Genomic DNA, 17282 nt, shown 5'->3' on the forward strand with positions numbered 1-17282 from the left:
TTTTTATCAGGCGTATTTTCTTTTACTTGCCCAAACTAGGCACAGCTGTCATTAGAGCTAGAAGAGCAATGCCAATCTGTATGAGCAGGGCCTTTGGGCTTTCTGTCCTTTATCTGCAGAAAGGCATATCAGTATGAGATGCACTGGGTTTATTTTCAGCTCTCCCACTCTCATCTCTTCTCCAGAGCTCCTTGGCTCTATTAGCAATCTAGTCAGCAGCTCCTGTCTCTCCCCTTGTTCTGCAATTTCACACGCTCCTGCTATTGTCTGCTACCTCTGTTTCATAAAGCCTCTCTTCATCTTTCTCTTTTGCAGAGTAACTCCCATCATGGTAAGAAAATCTTTTTACCTATTTAATATGACTATGACCAGGGTAGGTGTTGGACAATTGATATTTATGGAGAAAAGAATAAGGAAGGAAATGAAAAAAAATTAGTGCTCCCATCAAATCTGCTTTACCAGCAATTACTAAAAATGATGCACAAGTGAATTTCTGCACGTGTTTTTTTAATTTTCTGCTAATTTTTCAACACTTTCATTAAGACTTAAAGCCTTTATTACTGCTTCATTAGAAAGGACTGACAATATTTTAGTGTTCTGTGGAAATGTTGGTTCTAACGGGGTCATTCTGGGAGAAGACAAAAGAAGTGTTAATCATGCAAAGGTGTGATATGAGGCATAGCTTGGTTTCATAAATTTTGTTCACTAAGTGAATCTAATTTCTTTTCACAGCAATTTTTGTGTATTGACTTTTAGCCCCCACACTTACCTGGTAAACAAGATCTCAGTTCCTGCCTTGTGTCAATAAGTCCTTTCATCTCAGGCAAATAAAATATTTTAATCTCCATTTCTTGGCAGCTTTCATGCACAGTTGCATGCAACTCACTACATTAAGATGCTCAGTTGTAGATCTAAGGATGGGGAAGGGAGAAGCATACAGGTGCTCCCGTCCCTATTAACTTTCATCAGCTGATGGCTTGTTGTCCCAGGTCATACCAGCTGTTTGCAGCTGCACAGCTTTTCTATTTCTACAGTGCTACGTCAGCCTTGACTTACGCCTGCATTGCAGTCACACAAGTGACTGGACTGCAAAACAGAGGCATGAGCAAGTTTGACTGGGAGGTGTTTGGCCACAGCAGGGAGCTCAGGGAAGGCTAATGTGTTTTTTGGTACCCAGGCTACTTGAAGCATCTCCAGCTGACTCTGCACTCCTGTATAGACTCTCATATAGACTCTCTCTGATACAGCCTTAGCCTTTGCTTCTTCACAACACCCTCTCTAATAGAAAAGCACTACACATAATCCTCACGTGTAGCAATCAAGTCACCAAGAAACACAAATTTAAAACTTGGGTTTATGGGGTCAGCAAAATTCTGAATGTGGGCACCTATAGAAACCGGCCATTGCTCAGCTGCTTCTGGATTTTTATCACTATCTTTAGATATTTGCCTTTGTAGGTTATTTACAAAGAAACAGAAGTTAGTAAAAAATCATCTGTGTAACTTCAAAAATAGGAATAAACAGAGATTTTTCCCTAGTTTAGCCCATTAGTCAACCGTACTTTACAATTCTTGTTAACAGATATCCCATATAATGGATATACTAAGCATATTAAAGAAATGTGTATGCCTCAGCTATAAGTAACACCTATAAACTGTATACATTTAGAGTGAGTAAGAGACCAGCAGATGTTGTGCCAAGATAAGGATATAACATTTTTGTGCCTATCTGAGATCTCCTTGGAGGATTTGTTCTTGAGAGTTGTGTAACACCTTTCCTTCTGCACTGACCTCTGAGATAATATGCATCAGGAATGTAATATTATCAAGAGAACCAGGCAGCAGCCTGGGAGTTAGCACAAGGGCATATGAATAATACCATTATTTCCAATCAGAAAATTGCTAAATTTAAATCTCTCACTGAATCCAACAGCATACTGTGCAGCTTGGCACCTTATGTAGGGTGTGTACCTACATAAAATTGTGTGGATAACAGGAAACAATAAGGCTTGAAGAGAAGGCTGAAAAAAAAGTTCCATGATCATGTGGAAGGGGAAACTACATGTTTAGTGATATTTTGTTATTTCAAAGTGCTTTTTAATCTAAATATTCTTCCCTGAACAAAGTGAAAGGGTAAGCTGCAACATGAAAAGAACACAGGGATAGAAAAAAAACTCTTACTAGCTTGGAGCTAGTTTTCCCTTTTACTGAGGCATTTCATACAAGGCAGGGTTAGCTGCTAGCACCTGCTAGCTGTATATGCCGTAACATGAAGGACTAGACTTTGCTTAACTTAAAATTATCCTCAGTTAAGCTATTGGTATAAATACCAGAATGTGGTGCAGTTGTGTGCAGCTAAACATCGGTGCTTAAAACAACCCATATTTACACATGTTTAACTGCCAGTGAAAGTATTGTAAACCAAATGCTTTGAATGGGGATGGATTCTTGCTCTCAGGATACTTGTGAGTAAACATGGCATAACTGGAGCTGTCGTAAGCAGACTTGTTATTACCAGTAAGGCTGCTGTCTGCACTTAAAACTACAGAAGTAATAACATGCAAAATTAATATGATGTAAACATAATTCTAACATTTTCCAGGAGTGTCTGGCTTTGCAACTTGAGCAGTGTCTGTACAATACAGGGCTTTTCTCTTACAATAATAAATTTAATTCAGCATTTACAATGAAGAAGTTCTAAAAGTAACAATACTAATTCACTGCCAAAAAATAAAATAAAATGGGGCTTTCCCATCCAAACAGCAGGAAGATGAGCCAACACTAATAATGTTAGTGGTGATTCCTGTTTCGTGTTTACATGCTGAAAAACAGGAAACTGCCTGACATTGATAAAAACCTCCCCTGAAAAGTTGTCATGTATGTTGTAAATTATTCAATTGAATGTATTGTCGCTAAACATACACTAAATAGGAATCAGGCTCCTAAAGATGAGCAAACAAAATACTGGGTTTGCAGTGTTGTCTTTTTTTTGTGGAGAAAAGACTAATGATGTGCTCTTTTTCACAGTGCATTAACTAATTACAGACATTAAAGATGGAAAAAACACCTATTATTTCATTTAAACCTCCCCCTACCTATTGTCATCGCTGACAAACCCACTTCTTTTTAAACACAGTATGCAATCTCCTCTTCCTTTGTGCAGCGTATACTTTAGAGCAAAAACTAACACCAAATTAAAAATAATCACTATTGTAATTCCCTTACCTGTCCAGGCTGTGTGTACTTCCAAAAGGTCACTGGTAGGACTTAAGAGATGATCTGCGAATGATGCTTTAGTTTACTGCAAATGTAGTTTCCCCTCTTGCTCTTGTCCACAAATCCATTTCCATAAGGCAACTCTTGTAGCATCTGCAAAATACAGTGCAGACAGTGAGCACATACTGTTTTAGAAAGGTAGAACCACATGGATTTTATTTAGAGTCAACGTAGACTCAGAAATACAGCACTGCATGAGTGAATGTTTTCTTTTTTGCTTCAATACTTTATATACTGTGACATTATTGGTGGGGGTGGGAATGGTAATATTTCTCACAGTCATGACTGGGGTTTTAGTTCTAAAGGGAAATCATACAAGAATTAGGCTAGCAGAAGTCACTCATTGCATGTGTGTGGAATAAACTACTTGTCACGCTTGCATCACCAAGAGAAGTCTTTTCTATGCACTGAAATCAAAACAGTCTTTGAGTTCAGTCTTAGCTTGATCGGACATCGGTACAAACCTCACTGCATAACCAATGTTATTAATATGTCCCTGGTTATATGATCACGTGTTCTTAGGGCACTTCTGCCCTATTGCAATACCTGCTCATATTTGCAGCTTCCTTGCAATCAGGGCAAGATTGCTGTGAGTGCTAAGGTAACCCAAAACAGTGAAGGAAGTATCTGAGATAATAGGTCTGAGGATTTTAAACTGTACTCAGAGTAGGATGACACCAAATCTTTCTCCAGTTTGCGTTTTCTTATCCAGGATGAGTTTCTTTGTAAGAGGCAGCAACATCCTAAGACCAGTTCAGCCAAAAAACGTGAGCTGACAGTTCCCCTAGTCTGGGGACCAATTTTTGCTTTTTTTTTTTTTTGTGAGGTCAAAATGATCGCTTGGATCAATTATCTCAGGTAAGAATGGACTGAGATTGACCAGGTAACTGAAGCACCTGACTGCTAGCAGCCTTCCAGACTACAAAGTATGAAGCATGTACAAAAGATTAAATAAACTTCAACGGGCTGATATGTTTTCATGTGGAAAAGAAATCTTCGAAGTACTACTTTTGTATCTGAGGTTCCAGAAAATTCTTCCCAAAACTATTGATATGGGCAAGTGTGTGACTGCTTAAGTGAATGTCACATCAGGCTTCATTTTGTCAGTTCTTTGCTTTTTAGATAGTAATAACCTGTGATTAATTAATACCGTAGTACTAGAAGAATGACTTCTGGAGTTCCTTCTTTGTTTAGTTATGCTAGTATAGCACTAAAAGGATTTATTTTTTTGCTTTTGGTTTTGATTTTAGATGTATTCCCCTGTTCCCATGCAAATGTCAGGCAGAATTGCACCATTTAATGGTTAAGAAAAGAAAGGCAACACCAAGAAAGCTGGTTTCTCACCTAAGTCTTATTGCCTGGAGTTCTAAATTAATTATCCCTCTTAAGGGAAAATGGATGTTGAATGGGGAATAAGGCACAGCTGTTGAAGGAGGGTATAAATAGGAAGAGGTTTGAGAACAGGAGATAAGGTGCACTCTGAGCTAGAAATATGTGTAAGGCAGAAAAATGTTTTTGGATTTAGACTTTTAGGATAAATTTGGCATTAATGCACTGAATACATTGATGTTTATGCTTAGGGGTTTTAATTTTTTGGTGATTCCTTACCTTGATAATAAAGCCCAGGGGAAGAGCAAAGATACATTCTCATCAGGAGGGTCCCTAAATGGGGAGATCTGTGACCGACAATGTCAGGACACACCCTGGTTCACCCTGCTCTACAGACTGTTGTCTGTCTGGGCCTGACACAGTGCATGTGACTTCTGAGAATTGCATTCTGTGCTCAAGTTATCTTGAGGTGCATTAAATGCTAACCAGACCACTCTTGTAATGCCAGTGCCTGCCTATGTAACACAGCAATACTGTACGTCTAGCAGGCCTGCTTACTTGATTTCTGGTATCTTGAAATGCCATCCCTAAACAAAAGAATAAAAGCATACAGGCTTTGCAGCAGTGATTAGGCTATTGCTCTACCATGCCCAGTGTCCAACAGAGTTTGAGGGTATGTTTAGAAACAGGCAGTTATGGGAAATTAACTTTTGGGACACCTCTACCTGACTTGCATCAGTCTGAGAGTTAAGTTCCAAAGGATGTGTATTATATCCTATCTAAACATATCTTTGTGTTTAGTCACAGTTCACTATCACTTTGACAATATCCTTGGACAATCCTTATGTTACCATACTACTCTTGTTTAAGTTTAGTCAACATCAACAACTGAAGTCTGCATTGATTTAACTGAACCAAATTAAAACCACCATGTGTAGACAAGCTCTGAGAATTTAGAGCAGTTTAAGCTATGTTGATGTCTCTTCATGAATGATGAAGCATCTGGGGTAGTATTGCCCCTTTATTCATTATGTGAGAATAATTTTTGCTTCTCTCTCCATGTCTCACTGACCATAACACCTGAATTGCTGCATAGAAACAGAATCAAAATATAGGCCAAATGATCAGACAGGTGAGCAATACTGTTTTCTTCAGTTTATGGTTACCTAGATATGATAAAAGCAGAAGGGAAGGCTCTCAAAGAGAATTTGATTTTTGTTTTTATTAAGTTGTGGGGGGGGGGGGGAAGTGTTTTCTTCCAAGGCTTAAACTAGGCTATGAAAACTGTACTATGGAGTTTCATATTAATTTCTGGAAAAAATGGGCAAATTTCTGAAAAGTGGAAAAAATCATTTTTGTACAATCAGTGTTAATGAGGCCTGACTACAGGTTATTTCCCCCACCTGTTACTGTTGTTAAATACCTTTTCTGCCAATATTTAACTAGCGATTCCATACACACACACACAAAAAAAAATCTTATCTATTCTTTCCTTTCTTCAAACATTGATTGAAGTTCCCTCTTTTATGACTTTCCTGTTAAGTACAATTTTAGATGAGTGTTTGGAATGTGCCAGCATTAATTAAGAGTTGCTAAAACAGGATCTGATACCAGCCCTGACAGTGTTCATTGATTGTCATGAATTAGGGTTATTTTTGTTCCAGTTAAACTCTAGATTTGTGGGGTTTCTTTTTCTTTATCAACATAGAGAACTCAAACTGTGATGAAGGCTGTTGCACAATATAGGAAAGTTAATTGTATAGGAAAGTTAAGTTGTTAATTCTACAACTTAATTGTAGAATAAGGCTTCTTTAGCGAATGTGGGATTTTTAAAAGTGCTGGAACAACTTCAGTAGCTAGATCTGGATTTACAAAAGGTCCCTAGTACAGCACATGCTGCAGTTAGCTCTGGGTACCCTGCCACCATAGCCCTCACACAGCCACCTAGGTGTCTTCTACAGTGCTTGGGGAAAAATGTCTGAGAAAATGGTTCACAGAAGCCAGTAGGTTGAGCCATCTAAAGTATCTACCTAGAAATGTGAAAGAGAAGGATGAGGCTTCTCACTTCTTGCAGCAGGAGGAGTATTTTAGAGCATTGAATCTGGCACAGCTCAAAGCCTCAAGCCTTCTCATGGGAAAGATACTAGTTGGAAAGAAGCAGCCCAAGGTTTCAGTCTGCACTCGGGCTAATGCTTCGTACCTCAATACAATCCTGGAGCTGCTCCATTTACTTCAGGCTTTCATTGATCAGCTGTGGCTGAATTAGGTTCCTGGCTCCGGAGGTGTAAATCTCACTGCTTGGCCTCATGCCTGTCACCTCTACAGTAAATTGTCTCCCGAGTATAATATAATATTGGGATGATTTGGGTTATCTATCCCAATATATAAATTCCACTCTGACTAGTATAAATTATCAGTACCTTATGTCTCTGGCAGTCTTTTTTGCTGAAGGCACAGCGTGGTGCCAACAGATTTATCCAGGCTGATCATTAAAGGCTCTTGGCATATGAACAGGTTCTGGAGAAAGAAACAAAAGTATTTCTGTTCTAGGGAAAGCCCTGTTCTTCCCAACTTCATGCATGGAGCCAGATTTTTGAGTGGAAAGCTGCTAATGACTAGACTACCAGATCTGTAAAAATCCTGGAGGCTGAGTAAGAGGAGCAGGATAGAAAGTTTGTGTGTGTCAGGATTGGGTGCAGAGGGCAAGAGAAAATTCAGGTACACAGAGAAGCTTGTGGTAGAAGGTTCATAAAGGAAACAGTAATGGAAGAGTGTACTTCTCAGTAAAGTAATGTTACTGACCAGAGAGTGCATTCAGGAAAAGGAAAAAAGTACAGGAATTTGACTTAGAATAGAAGGTGTATTAGAAATTGGGACTTGGAACCCCTTGGAAGAGTTGAATGATGCAAGAGGAACAGGAAAAGAGAGGAAATGGAGGCAGAGGAATGCACACTGGGGATTTCTGGCTGTTCCTTTGTCTACACCAGCTAAAGGGTTACTGCTCTGAGAGCTGCTCTACAAAGCCAGTTTATCTAAATGCATCCCCTGCTAAAGCTCCTGAAGATGCAAATTGAAAACCCATAGTATGTCCAAAGCCTTAATGCTGTGGAAAAGGATGGTTACAGGACTGAAAAATCAATGTGAGCAGTATTGTTCTTGTTTTGTTTGGGGCAGAGGAATTGTTCGAGTCTATAACATGCTGTCGGTGTACAAGAAGTGAAGCAGAGTGCAGGGGAAAATGCATAAGTCCAGGAAAACTGAAGGAGGCTGAAGTCTGATAGTGAGACCACAGGGCACTGAGCTAGGGAGATCTCATCCTGGGCAGTAATAACACACCCATCCACTTTCAGGGAACAAAGACAGTTTCAATTGTCCATGAATACATGCACGTTTTTCCCCATGGTAAAGGCCCTTCATGTAACTTAAATTTAAACCAGTGAAATTGGAGCAACATAAAATTAATTTCTCTGGGTCCTGTTCTGTAAGCATCAATTATAATGTCTAATCTACATGAAGTGCTGCTAAGTTTAGTAACCAGCTCTTTATCATGCCGCACCCAAAAGCATTCAAATATGTTCACATTAAGATGTTAGATCATACAAATGTTAGTTGTAGAATCATCCAAATGTTAACAGTTGCATTTTCCTCCTAAGAGTATAAACAGCTATTTGATTAGGTTGTCGTGTTCAACTAATATATGTTTTTTGAGGAAAAAAATCTCTATTTGAGCTTTTCTTGACAGGGGTTAGAAAACAATATACTGTCAGAAGGTATAGAAAGAATAAAGACCAGTCTTTATTTACTGCAGTGATGCTGGAAATCAAGATTTGATATTTGCTGAAAGAACTTCACTGATGGGAGAGGAAGGAGGGATGCACTGCAGTGGGCATGTAAATCATTTATGCTCTCAATTAAAAATTTACTCAACACCTACAGTTTTTGCCTGAGTTTGGGGGTGGGATGGTGTTACATGCTTTCACTCATATCTTTTACCACGTCATCTTTTTTTTGTCATTGTTTTCTTCCACATCCTTTCATTCCTCTGCTTGGACTGCTTTCCTTTCCCCAGAACCTGTCTTTGCTGGCAGTCTCCCTCTCCCTCGCTTCTCAGATTTATGTTCAATTCTCCTGACTCTGTTTTCTCAGTTAGTTACCCTTCAATTGGCCACTCAAACAAAACAAGCAAATAAAAATAACAACAACAACAAACAAAAAAAAATAAAAACAAGAGCAACAACAAAAACAACCCCAAACCTGTATTGGCTAGAAATAATAGCATATGGCCAGCGTTAGGGGTAAGAGACCATCCTAGTTATAGGCTAGGATGAGGATATTGCAGTGCTAAGCATGGTCTTCAAACTTGCCCAGGTCTTTGGTGGGGGAGAGGGGCAGGCTTGATGGCTGGAATGGTAATCAGGAGCTATAGTCTGACTCTAGGTGGCTTTTGCCATGTCTAACTATGAGGTGTTGGATAACTTTGTAGATTATCTAGCTATTGGATGGAATAGGCGTGCTAATTCTTTTTCTCCATTCTCTCTCATTTTCTGGGAAACCTGATGGGGCAGAAAGGTGGAAGATGTCTTCCCAACACCCCCCCCCACACACACATACTCCCCCAGTATGCAAGGATCCTACAACCTCTGTAATCCATACCAATACCTCCCAGATTTAGCAGTGTTCCCCATCTAACTCTCTGGGAACAACTGATACTTGCCTTGTACTGACAGCTGACACACCAACTCCTAGTTTTTATTTTGAAAACTACATTTTCCCTTCTTAGTTCTTCAGAGAAGACTGAAACCTGATGTAAAAAGGACAGCATAAATACTCCCCTCAGCCAATTACTTTCTCCTTTTTTGGTGTTTTGACCAATTATTTTTTTAATACCTCATGTGTGGTGAGGTTGCTTCTGTCTCCTCCTTTCTACCTTAACTTCAGGACCCTACTCCTTGCTTACAACTTGGGAGGACGCAGGAGAAAGATGACATTACTGTCACCCATTGCACAAACATTGTCAGGAAATAGTAGGTCATAACGGTATGGATGATACTTTGGCATAATCACAAATCTAATTTATCATTTGGAAATCACTTACCTTCTGTAGTAGTGAATTATCCCTGCAAGAGTTGTGCTTTCATCTGGTAGTCAAAACTCATGTTGTAACCTATTTAAAAAAAAAAAAAAAAGGAAAGGAAAAGAAAAAGAAAAATTACACTTACAGTACTGTAGTAGATGAATTGCAAACAAACAAATGAGCAAAAAAAGACTCCAAAGCTTTCCAGATGGCTGGTTCTCACTGATGTACATTTTTTCTCTGGAGCTTCAAAACATGTTTGAATTATGAAATTTGGTGTGATTACAAGAACTTGGCAAGCACTCATTAAGGTTTTAGTCTGAAGAGTGATGCTACTGAGTTAGAGAACTGAAGATGAGCAATTGTTGAGCTACTGTCGTGGTGTATGTGTGGCGCTGTCAGTGTAGGGTGTGAGACAGATTCCCAGGCTCTGTCTCTTGAATTTCAAGTGCTGTACTCCTATTGTCTCCTTGGACTGAAGTCATCCTTGGCTGGATTGGTGAAACAGGTGAAATTGCACAGATAATTTATTTGCCCAAACTCACTCGCTTAGCATTCCCTGTACTCTGTCTCCAGCTTCAGCTGAGGCTAGGTGACTTGATATGTGCCTTCCTCACTCCTGGTAGTGCTTGGAGAAGGGAGGCAGCTGGTGCATAGCTGGCTGTGCTCCGGCAAATCCCTCTGTGCTCCTGGGGCAGACATACTGCTCCCCAAGAAGAACCCCTTCCCCTCCTGGTGCAGAAGAAAAGGAGGAAAAGGCTGTGGTGGGCCATCTGGGGTGTGGGCGAATTCAGTAGTAGCAGATGGCGGAAAGGAAAGTGGGGAGGAGGAGTGGAGGCTAACAAGGAGGAAACACAAGCAGTACTTCTTACTGGCTATTTCGAACATGTTCTGAGGCTAGCCATGTTGAATTTTTACTTCAGGCAGTGTCTTGCACCCTCCATTCAACCAGGGATCAAGTTGGCTCACAGGAAAAGGTCTTGCCCTGTAAATGCAGGGGAAGCACATACCTCTGAGGCAATGGTAGGGATGAAGACTGGGGATGTGCCTCTGGCAATGGATCTGTACTTGAGAGAAGTAGGAACCATCATTTAAGTCTCAGCTCCTTCTGTCTGCAATAACAAGAGCCTCTCTCAGGCTCCTTCAAATCCATCCAGTGTCAGCTCTTAAGGGCCAGGAGATAAAATCTTTTTATGCAGCCTGAGGAGAAAGCCACAGGCTTCCTATGGCATGACTAACCGATACCGCTAGTAAGAACACCATATCTCATTTCTCATGCATTGTCCATGTGATGTTAGAAGGAAATCATTTCATCACTGGCCCGATGATGGAGATTGCTCTCCACTCCTCAGCAAGGACAGGCTGGTTACTACTCCTCAAGATACAGGGGTAAGGGCAGCACTAGTGTAGAGAGGAGGGGAAGATGAAAAAGAAAACCACTGGTGTGCTTCTAGTTTAAGAAAAAAAAGGCGTGTGTGGGGAATTACCCCTGGGGTCAGCAAGAGCATTAACCATTGTGTGTTGCTGCAGAGAGTCAATCCCTGTTCAACACCAGACATTAGACAAATCACTCTGAATTATTAATCCGTAGCTTAATTATTTAAGAAGAGGAGGAAATGGCAACTATTCACGGCAAAAAGAAGGAGGCGGGTAACTGCAGTTCCCTAACATGAGCCCAATGCATTCAGGAGACCCAGGGGCTGTCCATCCTGCGCTACTGTCAAAGAGGTCCCTCAAAAGAGACCTGTAACCCTGCCCCACTGTTCCCCACTGAGGAATGATGCTGCTGTTGCATTAATGCAACATTCTTGCTGTCCCTACCTAGTAAGTAACACACCCCACAGTGAGCACGTGCACAAGTATTCAAGTGACCAACCTGTTCTGTACCTATCAAAGTGTGCTTTGATGTCTGCTCCTCAGGTTTGTTGCCAAAAGACAGTTCCTTTGGGCTCAAGCAGCTGCTGTCTTCTGCGTTAGTGGACTCCTGCAGTGTGTCACCACCAGTATATGAATTAAATATAAATGCTGAAACTAAAGTGAAGAGATAAATAACAGCCTAGCTAGAGGAGATGCACTTAAGCCTGTGCAGTGGATGTGGTGGGACTCCTTTTTAATTAGTCACTGTCCGTCAAGTCACTATCATGCAATAACCTGCAGATGGTTCAGCAGTGGGTGGCATTAACATACTCAGCCCTCTCTGGCATGCAGGTGCCCTGTGCTGCCCTTCCCATCATCCCTCTTTGCCAGCAGATGGCCTTGTGTTTTGTCACTGTCAGGTGAGGTGAGCAATGCACACTTGCTGTCATACAAAACACATTTGGCTGACTCCCAGTGGGCTTACACATCTGCCCAGGGTGGGGAGGAAAGACAACTGAGTTCATTTGATGTCACTGACTTTTTGCAAAAGTAGCGGATGAAAAATATGTCAAGCAGCAGAATTGAAGTATCAAAGCTCTTCAGACAATTTGCCAATTTGATTTTTGTTTGCTTTTCTATGCTGAATCACAATCCGATCACACAATGTCACTTTCAAGGGATCTCTGACATTAGTGCAGTATGGAAAGCCCCTATGTACTCTGCATGCATGTAGACTTGCATTGCACAAATACAGATGAAGATGCAGATGACATCAAGGTTGCCTGTACTTTAGTAAGACCTATGATATCATGCCACAGTTTCTCAGAAACTTTGAGAGAGAAGACAATCTAAGTCCTGGAAAAGAAAGAACAGGAAGGTATGTCAATAGGAGGGATACATAAAGCAACGTTACTAGTTAAGTCACTTCCTAGAAAACTTACAGGAAAATCTAGGAAGATACAGGAACTGTTTACATAGGACTGGAAGGGACCTTCTGTTGTATGCACTGTCATATAATCCATGATATGAACTTAAAACAAACAAAACACAAAGGGTCTCCAGTCTTCGCTGGGCCTATCATATGGTTACTAAACAAATTTGCCTTATTTTCCACTTAAATTCAGTTGGAATTCTAGTTGGAATGCTTGGTTTGTCAATAGGCATAAAGATTTCCTCACATTTCCACTGTATGTAAGAAAAATTATGTCACTTGGACAGCTTTTCTTAGCCACAGAACTACCTGTGACTTCATGTTGCTAAAAATCATCAACAGATCTAAAAAACTAGATGCTATTTATTGATATTTCTCATGTCCGTATCACCATATATTGATGGGGAATTTACTCCCACTTTTATGAACCGATCACAAGCACTGAGATGTTAGGGTCCTTGGTGTTGAATAACACTTGATAGGTCTGAAAAGAATGGACAGTCAACTGCTAAACCAAAATCCAACAAGAAGAATTTATGAATTGTACTTTTTTTTTTCCTCTTTATGGTTTAATTCTTTCTTCCACCCCAAAAATCCCAAACTGAAAAATCCTTTCATTTTCCATCAATACTTAAAGTAGAGAACTGAGTAAGCATAGATTTCTTACAGTTGATTAATGCGGTTTCCTTTACAAATTCCAAGTAGTTTTTATGTAATCTGTTTGTTTTTCTATATTTTTGATCTATTATTTGTAATACCACATACTGTTGTTTAAGCAGTGATTGTGTTGTTGCTCTTAGAATTTATTTGCAGGCAATGCCAAACACCTTCAGCTAGCCTAAACGCTTAGGCAGAAGTCAACTTGATTTGAAATGTGTGTTTTCTTGCCCTCTCAAACACATTTGGGGGCAGTGGGGCTTTGCTTTTTTTAAGACACTGAAGAGAAAGGATTTCTCAATAAGAAGGTGGAGGTACAGGTATCTTAAGATTCAAAAACTGTTGTTCAACACTATTTTATTTTTTTTGTCATTAAAAAGGGCAAAGAAACTCAACCCCTTCCCTCTACTGTCCAAATGGAAAAACACAATCTTATTAACAGCATTATCATGAAAGCTCTGTTTTCCTCTCTGCTGCATTATGAAGCTTCTGGAGGAACTCTTCTCCAGCCTCGTGTTTTTGTTTTACTGCATTCAGAGGACCTGGAGTCCAGGCCTGAAGACAAATGCATCACAATAGAATGAGGAGACTGAGTATTCTGAGTAGATACCCTATCACACTTTTGAGTGGTAATATTCACTCTATTTAACAAGACCTCAAAAATAATAATTGCAGTGCCTGTCATTAATATGTTGGAGGCAGAAGAAAAACATTCCTTGTTCCCAGTCGTTCCTATTAACACATCTTTGTGTGTCTAGTTTCCTGAAAAGCCTAAGAAGAAGCTAACAGTCCTGAATTATCAGATATAATTTTATTTTTGTAACGAGTCAAGGATCAGATACTGGAAGAGATCTTGCTTGTTAATGGAGCTAATGTTTAATACAGCAATCTTGTTGTTTTTTTTTTTTTAATCCAAACATTTTGTGGGGTATGAGTTGACAACACAAAGCTATCATAGCCAATACAAATGATTGGGACCATGATTGCTCAGGAACATCATCATGTTTACAGATGTGGAAAGTGAATGGTCTCATAAAAAATATGCTGCAAAAAAGGGAAGCTGCAAGAAAATCTTTCACTGAGCTGTGTCCTACCCACCCAAATATTTGGGTAGCCAAGATTTTACAAGGGAGAACTGGTAGTGACATCTACAGTTAAAACTTGATATTTTGTCAAAATTTTAACTGTCCTAACTAAATTATTCCAAGCTTGATGTCTGCCTGAGGCTGCAATGAAATGGTTCAGCAATGTTCAAGAAAGAGTTATGAAGAAGAAGAAGCAAAAAAAAAAAACTTTTAACCGCAATTATTTGCCCAGTCATTTTTTGGAAGATGAAAAATCAATGTATTTTTGCTTCAATCTGCAATTTGCCTGTTGAATAACTATTGGATTGCCTTTTGCATTAAAGATCTGTGAACTTGGCTGTAATGTAAGACTTGGAAGAAAAAAAAAAAAAAAACACAACACTGATGTAAGTGGATGCTTTGCTATTGACTTAACTGAGACCAAAATTTTACCCATCAATATCAACCATGGTACAACTAGTGGCAGATGATAACACGTTGGGTAGAGCCTTTTGGCAGAAGAAGCAACGAAGTCTTCCCGGGGGAGCGTGCAGAGCAGAAGCCATGTAGCTACAAGCACTGTAGCTACTGCACACAGCATTGAGCCCAGGGTAATAAGCTGTATCATGAGGAATATTAGCTTGAGCATCATCCTAATGCAGTTTCCAGTAAGCTCTCAGCACAGTCAGAGCAGTCTGCTCCAAAAGTCTGTAGAGACATACTACCTGTAGCATAGGAAACACTTTTTGTGCAATGTGCAGGACAACAGAAGATGAGGGTTGAAAAAGATCATGAATGTCCTCTTGAGCTTGCACTAAGGACTGTGACTGAGGAACAAATGCCTTGTGTTGCTAGCACTGAGCTGACTTATGTCAGAGCACTGTAGTATCTTTCCACATAATCAAAGTAAGAGCTGCTAAGAGAGCATTTATTGAAGTATTTTATAACTGTGTTTTGCTATGCAGATGATGGGTTCCTTAGTATTTTGTGTCAATGTATTTTTACTAGGATCATCCAGGCATAGAAGCAAAGAAATTAAGTCAGATCAAGAGGTAGTATAACTGGGTAGGAAGGACAGTGCATAATATATCAACATGGGCTATATCAGAACTCATCTGACTGTGAGCTAATGGAGTAGACCTGCAGCTTCAACATTTTCACTGAATTTTCCATGTTCAAGCTTGAAACACCTATCCCATTTCTATGCCTACTACATACTTTCAATCAATAAGCATGGAGATGTCCAATGAAAATCTTGTCTTAAGACAACCTGAAAATAAAATGCAGAATAAGCTCCTTTGTGTGGATATTCTCATACATAGTGAACTTGTGAATGTAAAGTGTCCTGCAACCTTTTATCAGGTAAGAAATAGAAGTGAAAGAATCAATTGACATTACCAACTTTTCAAGCAATGTCTTTGGAAATAAGTTTTCAGATTGAGCTTGCTCCTCCGAGGACAGATATAGTTTTTAGCCAACACAATCAGGTGATGTGTCTGGCTACCTATAATGGAGAAAACTATATTAAATTGTGTGTTTCAGCTAATCACTTCAGAGGTTAGTTTCTTTTTTTTTCTGAGTTCCCTGTGGCATTTTGTTTTTAATTGATGTGAATTGTTAGCACAGTTTGTCTTTTCCTAAATCTTTGTTCTAAGCCACCAGGATGTAATCTTTAGCATTCACATATTTCATATGTACTATTTATAAAGCCATAAATGACAAACAGTCTTCTGTATTGCCATGCCCTCTTAATGAAGGAAATGTCAATATTTTGCCAGGAAGAAATAGAAATGGAATAGCTGTGTCTTGTCCACAGCAAGTCAGCCTAAGAACTAGCTGTAAAATCTGAGGTTCTCAGATTCACTCCAAACTCATTCCTCAGTGTCTTAGTTACATTGAGTTTTTCTTCCAATTCCTTGAAAGTGCTGCTGAAGTCAGGTGGATATCAGTGAAGCAAGGATGAAAGTGTCATCAGTTGCAGTGTGTTTAGAAGTTCAAGTCTGTAAACAGAGATGTAGCACAATGAAATTTGCAACGTGGGAATTGATTTTGATCTGCAGGCCTGACCCTACCACTTAAGGCTACATGGGGAGTCCCAGACCCTCCCTATGGCCTTATTTCATACAACTTTAAAGAGCTTTTAATGTGAAGTTCACTTGCTGTTAAAACTGCCATTGTCAGTACCTCTAGTTTTCTGGTCGAGCCACGGTCCTGACAACTGTTCTTTTGAAGACTGTCCTTCTTTCATTGAATGAGAGACATAAGGTCATGAAGATGACATTGGAAAGGGAAAGACGATGTAAGAACAAAGAAAGGCTTTTTGTAAGGAAACTCTACTTTCACTAATTCTGAGATGCTACTACTGGTTTGCATTTCATGTAGCTACCCAAATATTTCAAGTCCTTGTATCTTGCTAAAACTTTTTAAAACCACAAAAATGAAGACAATAGGCCTGAATTTTATCCTGGAATAAACTCCCCTTGCGCAGGCAGGCAGCCTTATAAAGGTCAGTGATGGAGTATCATTGTGTAGAAGCCATTTTGGGGGTGAAGGAGATAAATCATGAGAAGTGCCAGACAGCATTATGAACCAGAATAATAGTGAGTAAGCCATTAATCCTCACTGGAATTAAAATAACAGTAATTACTACTTTTGTCTTTTATAATAACTAACTTGCAGGCAGCCCAATAGCAAAACAACAGCGATGAAAAAGATATTTTCATATACCTTCATAAGTATACCAACAAATGTGTCCGTTTCAATTATTCAGGAACCAATACTTCCAGAAACCCAAAGACCTCTTTGCTAGCCCCGCGTCTCTTTCACGTTCAAGGTGATGCCTTCTAAACTTAATGGATACAATCACTGCTCCTACATCTTATGTGTTAACTTGATCCCATTACTCCTGCCAGTGATACTGGCCTCCATCCAGTTAATGTGTTTCTCAGTCAGGTTCCTTTGTCATTTCCTTCACACTCTTCCTTTTGCATGATATGCCCTGCCAAAGCCTTAGCTGCAGGCTTGCTCCCCTTCATATATTTCTAAAGATCTGCATCCACCACCATACCTGTGAGGAATTTCTAATTGAGTAGACA

General features: G+C 39.7%; 1 protein-coding gene and 1 long non-coding RNA gene across 5 annotated transcripts in view; one reads left to right on the forward strand and one right to left on the reverse strand.

Annotated features, from left to right (window-relative positions):
• The window catches only part of LOC113843373 (uncharacterized), a 68187-nt gene that overhangs the window by 48811 nt on the left and 2094 nt on the right, over positions 1–17282 (reverse strand). For all 3 annotated transcript variants that reach the window (XR_011807954.1, XR_003496652.3, XR_005264528.2), the window contains 2 exons: positions 9700–9768; positions 3225–3368 (listed from right to left, as the gene is read on the reverse strand). This is a non-coding gene — a long non-coding RNA (uncharacterized lncRNA). The remainder of the gene's footprint in view (positions 1–3224; positions 3369–9699; positions 9769–17282) is intronic.
• Positions 1–17282, forward strand: part of PLCB4 (phospholipase C beta 4) — a 231450-nt gene that overhangs the window by 9980 nt on the left and 204188 nt on the right. The gene's annotated exons all lie outside the window — the stretch shown is intronic.

The sequence above is a fragment of the Anas platyrhynchos genome, chromosome 3 (genome assembly GCF_047663525.1).
Source record: "Anas platyrhynchos isolate ZD024472 breed Pekin duck chromosome 3, IASCAAS_PekinDuck_T2T, whole genome shotgun sequence".
Classification (NCBI taxonomy): Eukaryota; Metazoa; Chordata; class Aves; order Anseriformes; family Anatidae; genus Anas; species Anas platyrhynchos.